At 43.9% G+C, this 22935-nt stretch overlaps 1 protein-coding gene and 1 long non-coding RNA gene across 11 annotated transcripts in view; one reads left to right on the forward strand and one right to left on the reverse strand.

Moving 5' to 3' along the window:
- The window catches only part of NAP1L1 (nucleosome assembly protein 1 like 1), a 35851-nt gene extending 34463 nt beyond the window's left edge, over positions 1-1388 (reverse strand). The window contains exon 1 of one of the 6 annotated variants that reach the window (XM_038558490.1): positions 1263-1388. The gene's annotated coding sequence lies outside the window, so the exon portion shown is untranslated. Of the gene's footprint in view, positions 1-798; positions 857-1262 lie in introns of those variants that run through there. The other 5 variants (XM_038558494.1, XM_038558491.1, XM_038558496.1 and 2 more) reach the window with 5 other exon arrangements.
- Positions 1389-1758: 370 nt separating this feature from the next.
- On the forward strand, positions 1759-21386 carry LOC111099008. 5 transcript variants are annotated; one of them, XR_005370364.1, is made up of 4 exons: positions 1759-2201; positions 2671-2714; positions 4447-4540; positions 8739-9479. It is a non-coding gene; the product is annotated as an uncharacterized LOC111099008 (long non-coding RNA). The 5 variants fall into 5 exon arrangements; XR_005370363.1 differs by lacking the exons at positions 2671-2714; positions 8739-9479 and adding an exon at positions 20655-21386; XR_005370362.1 differs by lacking the exons at positions 2671-2714; positions 8739-9479 and adding an exon at positions 14254-14930.
- The last annotated feature ends 1549 nt before the right edge of the window (positions 21387-22935 follow it).

Raw genomic sequence — 22935 nt, forward strand, 5'->3', positions numbered from 1 at the left:
CTCCGACAGTTTAAAGCCAGTCCCTATCCTCCGCAGATCTCCCCCTTACCCAAAGGCGCAAGAGCCCCCAAGTGCGAACAGGCGCGTCATGGGAGCCGACCGGGGAGAGGCCCCGGGGCTAGCCAGGGGGCGTCCTGGCGCGGCTGCCCCCGAAAAGGGAGCCGGGCCTGCAGCTCCTCCGCAGCCGGGCGCCCCGGGGCAGGCTCTCCGCGCGGCCCCCTCGCCCGCCGCCCCCGGCCCGTCCCGTCCCGCCCGGCCTGACCCCCGCCCGCGGGCCTCCGCCGCGGCCCCACGGTTCCACCCGCACTTCCCGCTCCCCGCCCCCAATCGCCTTAGAAACACAAACTCGGTGAGGGACCCGCTCCGACACTCCCGTTAGGCACCAGGCGGTCGGGCCGGGCCGGGCCGGGCGCAGGCTCAGGGTCACCCCCACCCCCACCCCCCGCGTGAAGTCCCGGCGGGCTCCTCCGAGGCGCCGGCCCCACCGCGGCCGCGCGACCCCCACCGCGGGGGGCCTTGGCGATCCCGGCGGGAGGCCCTGCCCACCCCCCGCTCCCCGCGTGCGGCCCCCGGGGCAGGCCGGGGACGGCCAAGGGCGCGCCCCGGGGAGCCCCGAGGTCGCCACAGCTCCGCGCCCCCAGCCCGCGACTCCGCAGCGCCGGGAGCTCGGGCTCCTCCCGGGCTCCCCCTCCCCGGCTTCCTCCCGGGGCTCCTCCGGAACCTACTCCCGGGGTGCTCCTCCCGGGCTCCCCCTCCCCGGCTTCCTCCCGGGGCTCCTCCAGGGACCTCCTCCAGGACCTCCTCCCGGGGTGCTCCTCCAGGGGCTCCTCCCGGGCTCCCCGGACGCTCCCCCGGGCGCGGCGGCCACGTGTCCGCAGGGCCGGCCCTCCCCGCGCGGCCGCCGCCTCCAGGGGGCGGAGAGCCCGGGCCCCGCGGCCGCCCCGCCCCTCCCCCGCCGGCCCTCGCTCCCCCGCCCGCCCCCCCCGGGGCTGCTCCGCGCGGGGAGGGGGGCGCTCCCGAGCCCCGGCTCCTCCGCGCCCCGAACGCCCCGAGCGCCCCGAGGCCGCCTGGCTGCCGCGGCGGGCGGCGCGGAGGGGCCGGGGCTCGGGCACCGCGGGGCCGCGCGGAAGCCCCCCCGCCCCCGCCGCCCCGCGGCCTCGGCTCCCGGGAGCGCCCGGAGGCCCCGAGCCCCGCGGCGCCCGGCCCGGCCCTCCCCGCCGCGGCTCCGTCGGCGCCCTTCCCGCTGGGGCCCCGTCCGTTACCCGAGGCCGGGGCTGCGCAGTGACTCAGGGCGGCGGCGGCGGCGGGAGGCGGGAGGCGGGAGGCGGGAGGCGGCGCCGCGAGCAGATGGCGCTAAAAAGGACCCGCGAGCCCGCCGCTCGCGCTCATATACAATTAGCGTCAGCACGTAGGGCCCGCTCCGCCGCCCCCCGGGCCTCGCCGTCTCCTAGCAACGCGGGCGGGGGGCGGGCCCAGGACGGGTTGCCGAGCAACGGCGCTGTCCCGCGGCCGCGGCGTCCTCCCTCCGCGCGCCGCGCGCTCCCCGGCTCCGCGGCGCCGCGCCAGGCCGCGCCCCCGAGCCCTGGGGCTCCCGGGGCCGCCCCCCTGCACCGGCGCGGCCTGGGGCGCGCACAGCAGCCCGCACGCCCCGCCCCTCCCCCGCGCCCCGCGGTTGCTCCCGGCCCTGCTGCCCCCGGAGCCCGCGGTTCCCGGCTCCCGCCGCCCCACCCCCCGCGCCCCGCCCGCGCCCTGCCCCTTCCCGCGACCTGCGCGCCCTCCCGCTGCTCCGGTTCCCGCGGAGGCTGGGAAGGGCCCGGCTGGCCCGGCCCGGGGCGCTGTGTCCCGAGGACGCCGTTGGGGCATCCTGCGGGAGAAATAGCTTTTCTGTAAATCCTCAGGCCTTGGAAAACCATCATGGCTCTTTCTCATGAGATGCTGGGCTGCCTGCTGTCACTCTTCCTACACTAGTTCTCCAAGGGGGGAGGGGAGTCCCCGCACCCTTTAAACGGGGAGGTGGAAACAGCCTTTGCATGATGCTAAAATGTGGTTTTGGCCTTTTGCGTTCTCATCCTCTTCGCAAGTGTAGGTGCAGTTTTGCAGAGACTACACGACTTGTGAGATGGAAACATTGAAAAAGGAAGCAGATAATAAAATCTAGTCCTCGGCGGTGAAACCAGACGTTAAGTAGATTTGCAAAAAACGTAAGACGATGCAACTAAATTTTTTTGTTGTTGTTGTTTGGGAAAGTAGGAACTTTTCATATAAGACATACTTTTATGTTAATATTTAATTGATCCTCTTTAGATGAAATAATGAATCCCTTTAAAACGGCTTGATTTCTGATGTGATAAATAGCAGTGTCTAGTGCGCAGGAGAGTTCTCTGGCATCCCCAAGTTTTAAAGTCCAGAGGGGTCCTGAGACCGAGAAGTTAGAGAACCTCTTCTCTAAATGCTCATTTCCTTTAAATTTCAGACTGCCTGGAGTCATCTTTTGTAATGCTCACACTTAACAACTGTATTCCATTTTCAAGGTCATAGATTTTCTTCCTGGCATCCCCAACCTCGTTAATGTTAGTTGCCTTTCCCACTCTAAGCTCCAGATGCCTCAGTTTGCCCATTCGTTTTGATTCTTCATATGTGATTCTTTTGTTTTTGTTTTTTGTTTTTCAGCCTTCTTTAGAAGATCCTATTCGACAATGATGTAAGGTTAACAAGTAATTGTCATATTAGCAATGACCCCTCATTTAAGAAACCACAGTACATAAAGTAGGTAGACCAGTGCCCAATATGTACATGCATTTAACACTGATTTCAATGGAAGCCTCAAGATTCTTTTGTTCCAATCAAAGCTCCACACAGTCTGAGATAATTAGCACACTAGAAATGACCTAAATTACTTTCACCTCCTTTCTTTGAATCTTTGTGGTTGTAGAACTTCTGAGATCAAAGTTAGCCTTCGTGATGGTTTCTATCCCACCCCAGGAAGCCCCACCAATTTCAGTCACTGGTCTAAGGCTCCTAATTTCTGATGCTTCAAGCCTTACCCCTCCATTGAAGAGCTTATCATTACCAGTTTATATTCTTTCCCCTTTTCTCCAGCCTCCTCCCCCAGCTGCTTCCTCCAGCTTTCTCCTCTCCTTCTTCCAGTGTATCTTAGCCGACCTAAGAAATGAAACACTAGGGAGGCCTAGGTAGGTAGCTCAGCGGTTGAGCGTCTGCCTTCAGCTCAGGGCATGATACCAGGATCTGGGATTGAGTCCCTCATTGGGCTCCTTGCAGGGAACCTGCTTCTCCCTCTCCCTGTGTCTCTGCCTCTCTCTCTGTGTGAGTCTCTCATGAATAAATAAATAAAATCTTAAAAAAATAAAAGAAATGAAACACTAGTAAATTGCTAATAATGCAATATAATCTTTTAAACCATAGTTTGTAAATCTAAGACTCTACCATTAAAGTCAAGGGAAGGTCAATCATTTATATATTCATTCAACAAATGTAGGTCTGGGATATTCCCAAATATATATTGAGAACAACTTGAGACACTGGAAATACAACATTGAATAAGAAAGAAAAGTTTCTTGGTTTTACCAAACTTATGTTTGAGTGAGGTAAGGCATGTGACAGTAAAGAGATCTTTTTTTTTTTTTTTTAAGATTTTATCTATTTATTTGAGAGAGAGAACCCAGCGAGTTTTGGGCGGGGGGGGGGGGGGGGGGAGGGGGAGAAGGGGGAATGCGGGAGAGGAAAAGAATTTCAAGCAAACTCCACCCTGAGCCCAGAGCCTGATGTAGGGGTGTGGAGCTGGATCTCACAACCCTGAGATCATGACCTGAGCCAAAACCGAGTCAGATGCTTAACCAATTAAGCCACCCAGGTGCCTTAAATAATTTTAGATGTAAATAAGTAAAAGAACTATGAAGAAAATAAAGTGAGACAAAGGAGTAGAAGGTGACTGACCTCAAGATACTGTTGAGCTTTTCATATTGACTCCTCTTAGACCCCCAGAATGCATAATGCAGTTAATTCATCTAATTTAATTACAATAAATGGTGGCCCTGGTCACTGATCATGAACCATACTAACCTTTCAATTAAAGTTTCTTTTTTTTTCAACCCCCATTATTCTCATTTGGTTGATTTTTAAGGCACTGTAGTCTATTGATTAAGAAGTGCAGCTTTGGAGTCAAATAGCCCAATTTTCATCCCAATTTTGTTGTGAAAGTTTAAACAACATCTAAGTTACTTAACATGATACCTGATATAGAGTTAACACCCAATAAAAGTTAAAAATTTAAACTTCTTACTGAGGTTTTGTTTTATTTTTATTTTATTTAAAGGTCAAGGAAATTCCCCTGAATCCTTCTAATAGTATCTGACACAATTTTTGTGAAATATTTTATCAAAAGCTATCTTTTTCTCCTAAGATTTAATTTATTTATTCACGAGACAGGCAGAGACATAGACAGAGGGAGAAGCAGGCTCCCTGAAGAGAGCCCGATGCGGAACTCGATCCCAGGACCTCGGGATCATGACCTGAGCCAAAGGTAGGCGCTCAACCACTGAGCCACCCGGGTGCCCCTATCAAATACTATCTTGTCACAAATCTTAAAACATGTTTTCCTAAGCTGAAATAATCCACACCAATTACCATCAAAGTATATTCCACATTTCTAAATATTGGATACATACACTATAGAAATCAACCAGACAAACAGATGACAGAGATGGTTTCTTAAGTGTGCTTATGTCTGTATTTCAAACCCTAAGTAGTGGAAAAGTACATAGGCTTGAAAGTCAGACAGGCATAGGTTCATCCCAACATGCTGTGACTTTGCAAAAGTACTTTTATGCTTCTCCATCTACAAAATGCATGATAATTCTAATAAAATCAGCCTCTTCATTAGCATGAAATAGAGAAATATATGTAAGTCCCCAAAGTAACAACTTGCTCTTTAAGTACTCAATATTTATTTTCACCCATGTCAATTAATCAGTATGTAAAATGTCTAGTAGCACTAATGCACAAAATACATTTAAATAACCGTTATCTTAGTTTTGAATCTGGATAGTTTTATTTTTTCCTTTTTTCCCAAAATTATATAAATGCAACATAAAATCAAAATTCCAGTGGGAAATTTTGGACAAGTTACCTTAAATTTCTCTCTCTACATCCAAAAACAGATTAACAGATTTCATTTGAAAATATCTTAATTTTGCTATCAGTTTTAATTGAAATTTATATTAAAATGATTGTAGATTCATACAGCTGTACAAAATAACACAGAAAGATCTGTGTAAACTTTATCCAATCTGCCACAATGGTAACAACAATTCACAATCTTATTCAAATTCCTCCAGTTTCACTTGGACCCACCGGTGTGTGTTTGTGTGTTTAGTTCTATATAATGTTGGAGTGTGTTTATCACCAAAGGCAAGATAGAGACAGAACAGTTCTAACACAAGTATGGATCTCTTATGTTCTCCTTTTTTTTTTTTTTTTTTTTTTTGAGATTTTACTTATTTGTTTGTCAAAAAGAGAGCACAAGCAAGGGAAGCGGCAGAGGGAGAGGGAGAAGCAGGCTCCCCACTCAGCAAAGAGCCCAATGTGGGGCCGGATCCCAGGACCCTGAGATTACGAGCTGAGCTGAAAGGCCGACGTTTACCAACTGAGCCACCCAGGCGCCCCTCTTATGTTGTCCTTTGATGATAGTTTTTATTTTGTAATTTATATGACCAATATGATTCTACTTTCCCAGATTTTACCTTTCTTCCCCCTGCTTTGCAAATGGACAACTTAGGTAGAAAATAAGCCATTCCTTTATGTGGGTCTTCAGCAGATCTTACTTTAACTATTTGCAATAAAGCTTTGCAACTGGTCTCCCTGATAATGACCTCTCATGCCTCTCTGATCTTCATTGCCAAAGCTATGGTTTTATTATTTTTTAAAAATATTTTATTTATTCATGAGAGACAGAGAGAGAGAGGCAGGCAGAGGGAGCCTGATGTGGGACTTGATCCTGGGCCTCTAGGATCAGGCCCTGGGCTGAAGGCGGCACTAAACCGCTGAGTCACCAGGGCTGCCTCAAACTTATGATTTTAAATACAAGTCCAATCATGTCTACTTCATCATAAAACCTGCAATGGTTCTTTGATGTCTACGTGACAAAAATAACGCCTACAAAGTCCATCCTAATCTGAATCCATCCTTTTTTTCTAGCCATTCCTCCCACTATCCACTGTCATGATCCCCATACATTATGACTTTGAACTACTCGCCAGACCCTCAACACTACCAAGCGTTTTATACCTTCCTGCTCCTCACCTCAACTTTTCATTCAAAATCAAGCCCAAGTTTTTATCTTTCCTGGAGAACCTTCCGTAGCTCACCAAGGCAGATCTAGTTACATAGTCTTGTCTGGTTTTGGACAAATGTTTACATTTGCATGTGGGTTCCCATATGTTTTCTTCTTCCCCAACACACACTACACTAGATTATTAGTTACTACAAGGCAGTGTCCTTGTTTTTGTGTTCTCCTGGCTTAGAGAATGACTAGAAGGGCAAAGGCATTTCAATAAATATTTATGTGATAGAATAAAGTGAAAGGAAAGAACCAAAGAAGAAAGCAAGTGAAGGAGGGAGAAATAAAAGAAAAAAGTCATTGAAAACAAACTGGAAGTCATAATACTCTATTAAGTGATCCTTTTTTGAAGACAGTTGCATTAATTCTACATTTGTCTATGTGAGAAAATTTGACAAGGAGATTTGTGAGAAACTGAAAGAAGAGTTTTGGACACGGTTTAGATATTATTTGGATATTTGTTTAGATAATAATTTTCCTCATCTGTGAAGCAACTTGTTAGTAAAAATAAAGAAATATTGAAATCTTTGAGCTCATAATGAATAAAGAAAATAAATTATATGGAATTCTTTGGAGACAATTGCATTGTCCATTATTGGGAGAATAGTGAAATGTGGTGGAAATGCATGTGTTTGTGTCCAAATTCCCCCCTTTTATAAGGATAGCAGTCACATCGGATTAGGGCTCATTCTAGTGACCTCATTATACCTTGCTTCCTCCTACTTCTGTAAAGACTATCTCCAAATAAGGTCACATTATGAAATACTAGGGGCTAGGACTTCAACATATGAACTTTGGAATGACACAATTTAGTAGATGGCAGTACTAAAGTCAAGCAAGTAAGTAAATAATTGTAGATAATGGGAGCCAGATCTCTCATCATCAGCGAAAAAAAAAAATCACAAATAAGCAAGGAGATGAGCCCTGTGGTGCTGAATTAGGGCTAGAAATATCAATATGAATTCATGTTTATAGATAGATAGGTAGATAGATAAATAGGTATGTATATACATACATTTAGTATATATACATATATTTCCTAGCTCTGTCCATTGAGAGGGCCTAGAAGTAGTGACATTCTAGTAGCAATAAGTATGGCCATCACCCAAATTTTAATTTCTAATTACTTTTTTTTCCAAGAGAAGGAGATCTAGCTGATTCAAGGACTGGGGAGGGAAAATACAAGATAAGTCGAGAACATCTTTATGTCACTGTAAGTTTGAATAAACAAAATAAAAGTGACATATCAAAAGAACACAGAGGTGAATCTGAAAAAGTTCCCATGGCTCCCAATGGCCAAAGCTGGAACGATTCAGGAATAAAATAATGATAGTATTGGATTATAACCCAAATAATAAAATAAATATCCATGAATCCATAATGATATAAAAATTATTGAATGTTGGGGGCCCTGGGTAGCTCAGTCGGTTAAGCATCTGACTCTTGATTTCTGCTCAGGTCATGAGACCATGAGATCAAGCCCCACATGGGGCACTGCACTAGCCCTGGAGCCTGCTTAAGATTCTCTCTTCCTTCCCCTCTGCCACTCCCTCTGCTCAAAAAAAAATTAATGGATGCAAAATAAAGAGTGAAGGGACAAATCTTCCTTGTAGAAAAATCCAAAGAATATATATAGATACTCCCCACTCCAGGAGGTGAAGACTAATTCCCTCCCCCTTGACTGAGGATTGGATTTAATGACTCACTTCCAAAGAGAGTAAGGAAAGGGGAAAATATTAACTTTATAGTAGAGAAACCTGACAAACATGACTTTAACTAAATTGATCAAGGTTAACTTCATCAGTTATAAGTCACATTAATATCAAGTGCTCCCTGATGGGAAGAAGCAAGAATTAGTATTAACCAGATATATACTAAACACGTTGTATTTGGGGGGAGGGTAGAAGGGAATGAGAATGAAGCATAAAGTAAAAGGGAATCAATTTATTGACCTAGAAAGGTCTGCTCAGGGAGTTAGGAGGAGTTACAAGATAAGTTTAAAAAAGAGAAAAAGAAAAATAAGTGGAATGTGGCTATGCATCATTTGCCAATCATTCAATATCTTTCATTTCTCAATATTCTATCTCTGCATAATCATATTGTGATTCATATTTTGAAAAGTTAATTCTTGAAGCTAGCAGAAGCAAAGAGCAGTAAAATTAGATTTGTCATCAGTTGTAACAGTAAATTTGAGCAATTGCAGGACACTAGAGATAAAATATGGAAATAAAGAAAAATCAAGTCAATAATAACAGTAATTGCTAACATGTATTAAATGTCTTCTATGTGCCAGACACTGTTCTATAAAGTTTTACAAATATTACCTCATTTAATCCCCACAACAACCCTATGAGATACTACTAGAATTATCCTTGTGTTGTAGATGAGGAAATTGAGGTCCAGAGACATCGGGATCTGTCCCTAGGCCACACAGCCCGTTAAGTAGCATCATCTGGATTCACCTCTGCAGAACCTGGCACCAGAGCCCAAGCCTGTAATTACCTCTTTTCTAGTTAAATGCATGAGATGTCCCAGAATTCAAGAATCCACTCTAAAGGAAACAGACATGTCATGAAGCAGCTACAACTCAATATAAGTGCTAATCATAGAGACGTAAGCATCAGAAAAAATGCGACAGAAATGACATCTGAAACCAAATCTCGAAAGAGAAATAAGAATTTGCTGTGTGATAAGAGTAGGACAGTATTTCTGGCAAGAGAACAGCCGTATTGAAGAAGTTTTGTTCTAGTTGTTCAAGATCATGCGAGAAATACGGTATGGAATACAAAAGCACTGAAACGATCATTTCCACCTTTGAGCATGAATTTCATACACAGAAAAACTCCAGCCACAAGTCAGATAATGTGTTGGTACCAAGTATTTATCAGTTCAGTTTGGGCCTATCACTCTCACATACTTCAGGTGTCAAACTGAACCTCTATTTAACGCCAGTAATGTGACTTCTTAGTGATGAAGAAGGACCATTTACGTAGCCTCACACAATCAAGGTTGTATTCTTTACAGGCTATGAACCAGATAAAATCTATTTTCCAAAATCTTATGAAACAATCTCTTTTATTTTTTTTAAGATTTTATTTATTTATTCATGAGAGACACAGAGAGAGAGAGACAGACAGGCAGAGGGAGACGCAGGCTCCATGCAGGGAGCCCGACGCGGGACTCGATCCAGATTCCCCAGGATCACAACCTGAACCTTCGGGTTCACCCAACCACTGAGCCACCCAGGCATCCCTGAAACAATCTCTTTTAAAAGCAATTTTGAAAAATATGTCACAAAAATCCAAGAGAAAGTGACAAACAGTAGAGGCTGAGGCAGCAAACACTATGGCTTCATATGTGTTGGTCATTGTTCTCAGTTGCCTTCCTGCTTTAGCAGGAAGCCCTGGTAGCTACTTATTATTGTTAGTTTATAGGTGATGTCGCTGAGATACGGAGAGGTTAAACAACTTACCCAAGGTTGCAATTAGTGTAGTAACCGGTGTAGCCAGGATTCAATAAAATCAGGTAATTCTAGCCTGAACAGAAAAGAGTGATGCTATTTGGTTCTTGAATTCATTTCTTTTTTTTTTAATTAATTAATTTATTTATTTATTAGAGAGAGCACTCAGAGGCAGAGGGAGAAGCAAACTCCCGCTGAGCAGGGAGCCCAACACGGGGCTCAGTCCCAGGACCCTGAGATCATGACCTGAGACAAAGGCAGATGCTTAACTGGCTGAGCCACCCAAATGCCCCTGGAATTCATTTTTTAATTCAACAAATGGTCCAGTATGACTAGATCAGTGGTCACAAGCTCGAACATCTGCCATTGCCAGGCCAGGAGTGGATTGTGTGAAGTCAGGCAGGCGTAAGTCAGCAAGGGACTGGCAGGGACTGTGCTTGACATGTGATCACAGGCCGCATTTAAAGCAGACACCTCTACTCCCCAGCCTGTTGTTGCCACATGGCTTTGGTATTGTCAGATTCTCCAATTTCTTTTTTTTTTTTTTTTAAGATTTTATTTATTTATTCATGAGAGACACACAGAGAGAGGGAGGGGGGCACAGAGACACAGGCAGAGGGAGAAGCAGGCTCCATGCCGGGAGCCTGACTGGGACTCGATCCCGGAACTCCGGGATCATGCCCGGGCCAAAGGCAGACGCTCAACCACTGAGCCACCCGGGCCGCCCCAGATTCTCCAATTTCAAGAGAAACTGACTTTCCTGTGAAATCCACCAATTTGGGAGGAGGAGTGCATAAACTGAGTTTAGTTCTGGCCGTGCTGTGTCTCCGATGAATCTGATGGCTCCAATGGCAGATATTTGAATAGACAGTTCAGGAGGCTCATTTGGGAGGCAAGCAGGGATTTAGAAATCTTCAACACAAGGAGTGCGGATGGGGATGGGCATGAAAAAGGTAAGAAAAAAAGAAGAAGGGATCCCCGGGTGGCGCAGCGGTTTAGCGCCTGCCTTTGGCCCAGGGCGCGATCCTGGAGACCCAGGATCGAATCCCACGTCGGGCTCCCGGTGCATGGAGCCTGCTTCTCCCTCTGCCTGTGTCTCTGCCTCTCTCTCTCTCTCTCTCTCTCTCTCTCTCTCTGTGACTATCATAAATAAATAAATAAAAATTTTTTTAAAAACTTTAAAAAAAAAAGAAAAGAAGAAGACCAAGAACTCCAGCATTTAAAAAGTTGGCAGAAGGGGCGCCTGGGGGGTCAGAGGGTGAGCACCTGCCTTTGGCTCAGGGCGTGACCCGGGGTCCTGGGATCGAATCCCGTGTCGGGCTCCCTGCATGGAGCCTGCTTCTCCCTCTGCCTCTCTCAAGAATAAATAAATAAAATCTTTTTTTAAAAAGTTGGCAGAAGATAAAGAGTCATCAAAGAAAGACCTGTAGTAGAAGGAAAGGCAGAGGAGACCAGAATCTGAGATGCCAAAGGAGGAAGGGGAATCGGGCAAGATCTATCAGCCTAATCTTGTCAAGAGTCAGTGTACTGATTTCTTTGCGTAGAAAGTACCTCATACATCAGTGAAAAGAGATATTATTACTAAGTTCAAAGAACAATTTTTTAAGGCCCAAGTAGGCTATGACTTTCATGTATCAAGAATTAGCACAAGAGGAGCATCCCAGCCCCTCTGTACTGCCGACCACGTTGGTGGCTCTAGTTTAAAAGGCTCTAATTCACTTCCATTTTTTCCAATTTCTGTGGTATTTTATTAGAGCATAGGTATAGTTCTGTTTCTTTGGGTGTTCTTTCTTTGTATCTGATATGCTCTTAAAACGTATTGAAAACTTCTGAAATACTTACCAAGTCTCACCAGAACCACCAATAACAAAGACTCTGATTCTGTGGGAAGGCAATACCCATTTAGATTTAACAATTACATAAAAGCATTTTCACACCTACCAGTTCAAACCTGGTTCACACATCACAAACTATAACTTTGTTCAGACATAATATTACAGTGAAGGTAGGACCTCTTTGTCTATGAACAAGGAAAGTAAATCCACTTTCTGGGTTTCCGGGGAGTCAGTGAACAAAACCCATTTTCCCTGCTTGGGTTGGAACCATTGCAAAGGAACCAGCAAAGGGATATCAAGATGCGCGCCCTTGTTGCAGAGCAGGTAGGCCAGAGAACGGAGCTGTACGGGGGCCTGCCAGGCTCTGCTCACCCACCCCCACCTCTGACTACCACGGCCCCCCAGCAGGCACGGGCCTTCCGCACTTCTAGCAAGACAGAGTGTGGACCTGGACTGACAAGTCTGAAGAAAATGGAGCCCAAGAGAGGCCTGGGCTTAGCTCGCCCAGTTCTCCTCCCAAACTCCCGGTAGGATGCATCACTCCATCTGCCCTGAAGGTAAACAATCCAGAGGAAAGAGTAAAAGCAGGTTTTTCTGGTGGAGTTTCTTCCACCCTGAAGCCCAAGGCCAGAGAAATGGAAGCTGCTTGTAAGCTACTGCATTACCTCCTTCAAGTTCATCCTACAAGGATCTGCTATTATCTCCACGGAGCTAGCAAATGACTAAACCTGGCCTCGGACCCAGATCACATGATGTCAGAGCAGGGACCTTCAAATCCTCTGGGAGACTAGGCCTCAGGGGGCTGTGGTTAAAAGGAATAATCCCATTTACACTTATTGGGTGGGCAGTTAGGGAAGAGGCAATGACGAATTGGCCCAAAAAGGCACTGGCAGGGATTCAGGAGGCCTCAAATATGGTTGCAACACTGCTACCGACCGGTTACTTGGCCATGATCAAGTCACTACGTTCTTTACAAGCTTAGGTTCTTCATCTGCAAAACCAGTTCAGTAAATCCCGCCTTCCTACCAACCTAGAGGATCAAATAAAGTACCTCATAAAAGTACTTTGAACAAGCATCATGCTATGTTAAAAGATAGTTATTTGGGATAACGTTATTATTTCAATCATATTAAATAGGATAGGAAAAACCTAGAGGCTCTAGATGCTCTAGAGGCAGGCAGAGGTAGATTTAAATCCCAAAGTCCTCCACACACGAACTGAGTAAACCTGAACAAATAATTTAATCTTTATGAATCTTGAAGGGGATCCGAATATGCTGCCCCCAAATATTCCACTTTGACATAAGGATTATTTTGAGCCGAAGGCAGTTGAAAGCCAACAGATGCAGGGAGAGTTCTCTGCCCTTCCCTCATTGTCTAAACACCAGGATATAAGTTTCCCTTTGAGGAAGTTCCCCCTCCTGTACCAAGGAAACAAGAGAGACTCTTAGCATCAAAGATGATGAGCCAATGCCAAGATGAGTTTGCATAAACAGACCTTACTAAAATAGTCCTTATCTTCCATTTTTTCCTCATTTATTTCCCCACAATTTATCATCCCTTGAAACCCAAATTCTCTTTCCTTATTTAAGAAGAATATAAAAGTTCCCCAAGTATAATTGCATCTTTGAGTTTTCCTTATTTTCTGTAAACCCCTATGCGTATAAACACTAATAAAAATTGTCTGTATTTTCACCTGTTCATCTGTCTTTTGTTAGTTTAATTCACAGGCCACCATGCACTGAACCTAAGAGAGCAGAGGAAAAGTTTTTCCTCCCCAACAAAGTTTTCCTCTTCTTCTGAATATATGAATGCTTATATCCTTTTTACTTAATAGGGTTTTGTGAGGATTATATAAAGGGCCTATCACAGAATTTACCCAATAAGTATAAGTTTTCTTCCTTTTTTTGTTCTAATCTAAAGATAGACCTTACCTACAATAGGCTTTCAATCAAGTGAATTTTATATGTGTAAGTCATTTGACTGAACTGTTAAAAAATTCACCCTTTGAGTAGTGGTTTTTTTAATGTTAGATTGATGGGTTAATTAAATAAACATGATTCCATGACTCAGCATTGTAGAAGACATTAGCAGCCATCCTCGATACTCCTAAGTAGTTTTCTCCAGTACTTGAATTTTAAAACATTAGTTCTTATCAAAATAATTTACCTATGTAGCAAGAAGTCTGCTTCTATTAGTTTCTAGCGTCAGCATATAAATATACATCCATCATTAATTTGGTTACTCAGTTACAAAGTTTTATTAAACAATTGTGTGTAGATGTTGGATTTTGTAATGTTGGTAACATGCTATTATAACCTAGTTGGGGATATATCCCAAATAAATATAATAAAAGGAAGAATGTACTATAACAAGGAACAAAAATCTATGAAAGTTGCATAACCTAATGCCTTAATTCACTCATCTATAAAATGGAAATAACAATTTTGATCCCACAGGACTGTTAAAATCATTATATGAGATAATGAAGTCGAAATAGAAAAATGATCCCTACATTCATAGCCCAGTCAGCCTGGGAAGGGAAATATCCCTTGGTGGAGATTATTGTTTACCCACTAAAATTCATTCTCCTTTCCTTTCTAGGTATGTGGCTGCCCTCCTAGACTAAATTCTCTAGCCTTCTGCACATCGAGGTGTGAGTGTATTACTAAGTTCTTGCTGAAAGAACATAAACAGGAATAACTTGTGCTGTGTGTAGGCTATGAATGGCTTTTAAGACATTTGATATGCCTTTTCCATGTTCTCATTGTGTTTTCAGTTATAGAGCCTGGCTTGGTGGCCAAGGTTCTTTATGAATGTAGATGAGGAATTGCCCCATGAGGTGATGGAAACTCTACCCCCTGCCTTGTTGACTTAGACCACCCTCTTCATAATGGTTACATGACAAAGAAATGAACTCTATATTCTTCAAGTTGCTGTAGTATTGGGTCTCTATTATGGCAGTTTGGCCTCAATCGAATCAATGCTGCTTGGTCTAAGAATTCACCTGGGCCCTTATAAGTATTCAGATGTGTTTTTGTGTAATTAAGAGTATGGCCATAAGAAGTAAGTGGCTCAGGGATGAATCTGGTTCTTACATCTGGCAAGCATAAGCAGACAAAGTGGGAAACTAAGAGGGAAAAGGATACCCAAAAGAAGTTAATATGAGGGCAGCCCCAGTGGCACAGCGGTTTAGCGCCACCTGCGGCCTGGGGTGTGATCCTGGGGACCCTGGATCGAGTCCCACATCCGGCTCCCTGCATGGAGCCTGCTTCTCCCTCTGCCTGTGTCTCTGCCCCTCTCTCCCTCTGTGTATCTATGAATAAATAAATAAAATTTAAAAAAAAGAAGTTAATACGACTCCTTCAGCTGTCATAAAGCGATGATTTCAAAATAAGTAAGGCAGCATTGCAAATTATGGGACAATTAAAGGGAAAAAAGTGTCTTTTCCTCCTTGCAAACTTATTAAATGATATAGTCTTCAAGAGCAAATATCTTCCCTTCACATATTTGTGTGTATAGAGAGAGGCAGGGCAGTAGTATTTGTGATTTGTGTTTGTGTGTGCACATGTATATGAGACAGACACACAGACAGAAACAGAAACACAGAGGCACAGAGACAGAGTAAGACCAAGACAGAGAGAGACACGCACAAAGAAAGAGAGGAGAAACAGATGGACTCCAGATTCAATAGTTACTTTCTGGATAATTGGACAGAAAAGTCAAGAGGAGGATCTAGGATTCATTCTGATGGGAAACCTCACGAGGTGCCAGATCTGGAGTGGGCATGCACACTCCAGTTGTCCTTCAGCACTTGGCTTGTTGGGTGCTCAGGGGATTGCATTACAGGCTGAATGTTCAAGTCTCTTCAAAATTCATACCTTGAACCCCACCCCCTAATGTGATGGTCCTTGGAGGTAGGCCCTTGGGGGGTGATTAGGTCCTGAGGGTGCAGCTCTCACCAGTGAGATTAATGCCCTTCTGAAAGAGACTCCAGAGAGATGGCTCACCCGTCGGCCTCATGAGGACCAGTAACAAGGTGGCAGTCTCTGAGCCAGGAAGCTCATCCGCATCAGGCACCGCACCTGCCGGCAGCCTGTCTTGGACGTCTCAGTCTGCACAACCATGAGAAATGAATGTTTATTGTCTAAGCCACATGGTATAATTTTTGGTAGAGCAACCTACACAGGCTGGGACACCAACCCCACCCCACGGACGTAGCAGCTCTGCGGGACTGGGAGCCACGAGGTTACACGGCAGCCCTGGGGCAATGCCTGAAGGCTGCCTTCTAGTCAATAAGTCAAAATCAAGGGAAAGCTTAAGGATCTTGGGGCAGGCTGTGTGGATAGAGAAAGAGGATGCAGAGAGCTGAACCGAAGAAGGAACCCAGGTGAGGAACTAGAGCTACTGTCGAGCGTTGAGCTGCCCCATCCAGGGCAGAAGCTAGTGCTTGCACGTGGCTCTTGAGCACCAAAATGTGGCTAGGCTCAGTAAGATGTGCTGTAAATGTGAAAATGCGCATCAGATTCCAAAGACAACGTGAAGAAAGAACTGAAGATACTTCATTAATAATTTTGAATGCTAATTACGTGTAGAAATGATCATGCTCTGGCTGGTTGAATAAAATGCATTACTAAAATTAATTTCACCTGTTTCTTTTTACTTTTTAGAATGTGACTGCTAAAAATGTTAAAATCACATTTGTGGTTTGCATTGCGTTTCTGTTGGGCGGTACTGCACTAGACCCCGGGTCAGCACACCGTAGGTCACAGGCCAAACCTAACCCGAACCCTCTTCTTGTAAATGAAGTTTTATTGGAACACAGCCACGTCTATTTGTTTGCATATCGTTTACGGCTGTTTTCCCTGCAGTACTAGGGTTGAATTGTTGGAAAAGAGACCAACTATTCAAAGCCTAAACTATTTACTATATGGCCATTTATAGAAACAGTTCTCCAACCTCTGGCCTAGACTGTGGGGAAAGTTTTACTTAGCATATAGGTTAAAATTATTTTCTCTTGACTCCTGTACTTTCTTGTAGTAAACCCCTGAAACAACTATGTAGGTGGCAATGGGATGTAGGGAAAAATAAAGTCAAGACCATAGAAAATGTGATTCCCATCCCCTCTTCCTCCTTCTGCAGGCGTTGTGCAGAGGCAGCTGTACCCTATCAAGGAATTTTAGGTGGAGACCAAGATCAAAGTGTACATGTGTGTGTTATGTGTGTGTCCCCAGATGGTGTGAGTCCTGTTTGAACGGAAAATGACAGGGAGTGACCCCATGCTGACAAAGAGTTCAAAAGAAAACCTCAAAAGCAAACTTTTCTTTTTAAAAACAAAAAATTTTTCTTTGTAACAGAGGGCCTCAACATGGCTAGTCATCGGGGGTTGGGTGGCAGATGTGCTCTTTGCTAGGACTACCCACTATCCACAGGACAGAAGAGCACAGCAACGCAGCACCTGGTTAAAGGGGGGAGCGACATGCGTTTGTAGTCCTGGCTCTGCCACTTACCAGCAACCCTGCTCGAGGGCTGTGGAGAGGACGTGGAGTCACAGGTGGTGTGCAGAGTGCCTGCCACAAAACAAGCTTTTAGAAGCTTATCACTGTTTTCTCTTATAAACAAAATACAGGTCAATTTAGAGAGAAAGTAGAAATAATCTCAATTTTTAAAAGTGATAGGAGTTTTAGAGAGAACTGGAGAGGCAACAAGGAGAAAATACAATTAGGCTTTTGTTCCTAAGTTTTATCTGACATAAACGAACGATTTCTTTGCTAATGGTCGGTGCTTTGGATCCTGTGTTCCCGTCCTCCTGCCTGCAGCACCTAGGTCTGCAGAAGGGATGGTGTGATGAGGACCAGCCCTACACGCAAATGAAATGCTGCTTTAGGTTCGCCCAAAGATCTCCACTTGTGACATTCTTCCTCTCACCAGTCTGCTGCAGAGGCTATTACATGTCTGCTGAGCACCCCCCTTCCCTGGCATCACTCTAAGAGTTGACCCATATGATTGACTCCAGAGGGCCATAGCTACAGGACTTCTTAGGAGAAGAAAAGGAGGCCCGGATATTTATTTTGGTGGGTGTGTTTTGGGTTTGGGGGGAGGTTGTTTTCCTGCTCTTGGAACTTGATTTGTATTGCTAGTGAAAGAGTTTGGAACTCTCTTCCTTGAGGCTTGGGCTATTGCTATTGAGTGTGTGAGTGTGTGTGTGTGTGTGTGTGTGTGTGTGTGTGTGCAGGCCCGCATGTGTCTACGGCCCTTAGAAACATGCGGGCATAGTTTGTTTCCTTATTCTTAGCAGACATAAAATGTACTCTTCTGTCCCGAATGGTAAAGGGGTGCTCAGCTTTGACATTCTGTTTTTCTGCCCCAGTTCATGAAAAGTATTGCCCCCCAAACCCATCGGGTTTCCTATGTTCACGAATTTTGAATCCTCTCAGGAACCAACGAGAAAAGCTCTCCTAAAATCTTCTGGGATTCAGAACTGCAAAATTAATACCCCCAGTAAGCTTTGCACTGGACAGTAGTACTCACATGGCCCCTTATCTGATAGTCTTTCCACCCAAGGTTCTCAGTCTTGTGTCCCTTTTTTGCATTCTCCAAAAAAAAAGTTAAGTGAAAATAGACTCTGTCTAGGTTTTGGGTAAACTTCTGAGCTCCAAGGATTTTCTGCTATCATGCTCAGGCTTTTCGGAAAAGATTCCCTTTTTGTGATACGTCAGCACATGCGCTGAAGCCTGCCCTCCTTTTCTGGGTGGATATGAGGGAAATCCTGGCCATCCGATCTCTTTGAGAGCTTGGAAAACAGATACCATTAAAAAGAGTTCTTCAACCTGTTATAAATAATTAGCAATTGAAACAATTAAAACCTCTTTCTCAATCTCTTTTTAAAAAACACTGCATTAGATAATAATGGCAAACATTTATTGAGCTTACCACGTGCCAGGCAAACAGGTGCCAAACAAACACTACATATATGCCTGCCGGAGTTCCACAGCCCTTTTAAGCTGACTACTATTATTATCACTCTCCCTTTACAGATGAAGAAACTGAGGCACAAAGAGGTTAAGTCATTTGTTGAAGGCACACAGCTACTAAGTGTGAGAATCTGGTTCGAGAATCTAAAGTGGCTAAGCGCAGGGCTTGAATTCTTATTTTCCCCTTACCAGCCAAATCACTTGGGAAAAGCAATTCATCACTCTTAGCTTCGCACCTGTATTTTGAAAATAATACCTATCTCAGAACTGTTACGTAGATTTAAAAACAAACAAACAAACAAACACCTATTCTTCATTAGAGACACCGGTAACATAACATTATTTTTGGAATGAGAAACTATTCTCAGCTGTCCAGATGGAATTATTTGTGGCATGACATCTGCAAGAGGAATTACAAAAGTATGCATTTCCACTGATAGCTGGACAAATGACTTCCTTCACATCTACCATCTTAGAATGATCTTGGTATCTTGTAAAATTCTAGGCATTGTCCTAAATGTACAGCCAGTAATTGTAATCATTCTAGAGCAGCACTGCTCCAATGAAACTTCCGGCAATAACGGGAAGGTTCCATTGTATTGTTCAATATGGCAGCCACTAGCCACAGAGTAGCTTTTGAACGCTTGAAATATGGCTGGTGTGATACAGGAATAGATATTATAAATTTTTAAAATTTTAACTCATTTTAATTACTTTTAATGTAGCCACCTTGTGGCTGGTGGTTACAATATTAGACACCATAGCTCTAGATGATCTGATCAACTACTTTCATCTGAAGAAAAATCCCAGCAAAGTCTATGTAGTCAAATATTTTTTAAAGATTTTATTCATTTATTTGAGAGAGAGAGTGCACAAGCAGGGAGTGGCACAGAGGGAGAAACAGACTCCACTCCAAGCATGAAACCCAACATGGCACTTGAGCCCAGGACCCTGAGATCCTGAGCTGAGCCAAAATCTAGAGTCAGATACTTAACCAACTGAGCCACCCAGGTGCCCCTAAACCCAGATCTTCCTGACTCCAAAGTTTGAACAATTAAACACCAAACAGTATTTTGTTTTGATTAACTGATATCTATGTACCTGGGCCATGTAACCTGTTATCTACAAAAATATTCTCATTAGTTAAATGTAATGTAAGCTTTCAGAAAGTGTCCATGAGATAAATCATTTGAATAGCATTTGGTTGTTCTGCAAAAGCACAGATGTGGTCATTTCTGTTACTTGGTGTCTTTGAGTTCAATTCAAGGAAAACTGTGTTCGTCACATACATGCTATTTGTAATTAGAACAAAAGCCCAGTATGTGTCATTTGGGCCTTAACTGCCAAGAGACTTTGCCAAATTCACTGCTCAGATATCACAGTGAACTTATCTCAGGTGCTTAACGATATCATTTGTTTACTCAATATATGATTATTGTATTTATGAGGGCTATTGTGTGTCAGGGGCTATAATCATACCAGGGATGCAAAACATGGTGGTAAAGTTGACAGTAAGTTCCTCAGGTAGCCCAGGGTTGACTAAGGAAGAAAAAATTTACATAAGCAACAACACAAATAAATAATTATAGTTGTGACAAGAGTCACAAAAGGTAAATGAATAGTGGCATAACCTGGCTGCTCAATAGGCCTGCCTTAGTTGGCTAGTTAAGGCCAATTATCTAAAAGTAAACTGTGATCATTAGTCAGCAATTCCCTTATGCATTATTTAATTGTATGTAATTTTATAATAAATACATTAGAAAAATCTCAAAAAAATTAGAGGCATAAACATCCCTCTTTTTTTTTTAATTTTTTTATTTATTTATGACAGTCACACACACACACAGAGAGAGAGAGAGAGAGGCAGAGGGAGAAGCAGGCTCCATGCACCGGGAGCCCGATGTGGGATTCGATCCCAGGTCTCCAGGATCGCGCCCTGGGCCAAAGGCAGGCGCCAAACCACTGCGCCACCCAGGGATCCTATCCCTCTTATTTATCTAACAATTATTCTTGCATTTATTTTTCTTTCAGCGGAACTCAGATTTTGAAAATTCTTCTGGAAGTATACAAAGTAGTTTGCAATCATGAAAATGGAAATTGAGTTGCAATGATGTCATTGCTTTTGGCATCTGTGTGAATAATTTGGAAAAGACAAAGATTAATAGGGTCTTAGCCCTCTGCTCAGAGCTTAAGAATGACAAACAAAGATCATGCCTTTGTGAAATAATTAATTCTTACTTCAGATAGTTATATCCAAAAGATGACTAAGAAAAACCAGCATCTTCTTCCTTTGAAGGCTTTAATCCACCATCATTAAGAAACGAGATAAAAAATATACATTAAGAAACCAGAAATCAATTTTAGGACTTTTCCTTTCTACTTCGAGCTTGCCTGAAAAAGGGTGAATGTAACTTAATCTTTGCGTGGGTCACCCAACGATCAGCAGATATATGTGTCAGCGCAGAAACACAGTAACAGGACACTTGGACCCAAAGAAGAGTCCCATGCTTTCCACAACATTGCCTCTGCTGCTCCTGCGTTGGTATGTTCTGCAGGACTTAAAGAAGCTGCGTGTGCTAGTTTATCTTTGCTGGTACTTTCCCTCTGTGTTGTTCTTGGGTTCAGAAGTGGAGAACGGAAGATGCTGTAAAACGGAATAGCTCTGAGTTACAGCCTGCATGGACTTTCTTTTCAGGAGGGCCAACCCTCCCACTGATTAACCCAGAACTAGTCCATGCCTGCCCCTCACTGCCTGACCCACTTTGAAATACCACCAGAAATGCATTTGATTTATGAGGGTTCCTCTTTGAAAATAAAAGTATCTCTGGAATGTTTCTTTCTAGCATGTAAGATCAGTCACACTAACATAATGGAAATTTTTTTTTAAGTTTTTCCTTTATTCCAGTATAGTTAACCTACAGTGTTATAATCATTTCAGGGATATGATATAGTGATTCAATAACCCTATGGAATAATCTATAGATTATTCAGTGTTCATCATAACATAATCTATAGAATCTATTCAGTGTTCATCATAACAACTGTCATATTGAGAATTTTGATGAGTAGGTATTGGAAAATAGGGGATTTCAGAGCATGGAGCACCTTGGGCTGTAGATTGGCCACGGCGAAGAACACAGGACAGCACTTGTATCCTGGTGATGTTGAGAGAGGTGCTCAGAGAGTTGAGAAGGGGTGACAACACAAAGCAAAACATATTTGTCTAAATGAGTTACTTTATGTACAGCATTTAGAACAGTGGCTAGCCCCAAATAATAAGAAAATAACAAGTATTTACTAATCATTGGTCCTAGGGCTTATCAGTTCCCACAACAGGGAGAGCATTTCATTCTTTCTCCTTCTCCTCCCTCATCCCTTCTTCTAACATGGCCTGTTGCTCCCAGAGCTCAGATATATGACTTGTACAATTCCGAACACAGTTTAGTACTATGTTAGGTGAAAATAGAGAGCTGGCCCTGAAATCCAAACAGTATTCATTCCATTGTGTTAGTGGAAGAAGTTAGCAGTAGGCTCTTAACCAAGGTTTGTTTAAACAAAAACATGTTTAGTGTTGATGGGGTACAGAACATGCTTCCCCCCAAAATGGCACCTTGACATATTGAATATTTTAAGCTGAAGGAATTTGAGAGAGAGTCAGAAAGGACTCTCTGACTTCCCCTAAGGCCAGTCCAAAGACCCTCCTGTGAGAGGTGCCCTTCCTGTACCCAGGGGAAATGAGTATTCCTATCTCTAAGACCTAAGACAGACAGACAGACAGACAGACCCAGGGAGGTATCTGAATGAACAGGTCTTGGTAAGTTTCTCCGGTTTATTAGCTTATATCTTTAGCTCAGGCGTTTTTGTCTATTACATTTTCCCATGACTTTCCACTCTTCATCAAACCTAACATAAAAATACTGAGGTTCAGGGCAGCCGGGGGAGCTCAGCGGTTTAGCACTGCCTTCGGCCCAGGGCATGATCCTCAGGACCCGGGATCAAGTCCCAGGTCAGGCTCCCTGCGTGGAGCCTGCTTCTCCTTCTGCCTGTGTCTCTGCCTCTCTCTCTCTGTGTCTCCCATGAATAAATAAATAAAATCTTAAAACACACACACACACATACACACATTGAGTTTCAAATGTTTCCCCAGGTCTTTGTTTCATTATGAAGGCTTCCATGTCACATGAACTTATACTAAATAAACTTGTATGCTTTTCTCTTATGCTAGTCTCTTAGTCTAGTCTTATATGCTTTTCTCTTTGTTAGTCTAATTTACAAGGCCCCAGCCAGAGAGTCTAGGAATATAGAGGGAAAT

This window comes from Canis lupus, chromosome 15, assembly GCF_011100685.1.
Source record: "Canis lupus familiaris isolate Mischka breed German Shepherd chromosome 15, alternate assembly UU_Cfam_GSD_1.0, whole genome shotgun sequence".
NCBI classification, from domain to species: Eukaryota; Metazoa; Chordata; class Mammalia; order Carnivora; family Canidae; genus Canis; species Canis lupus.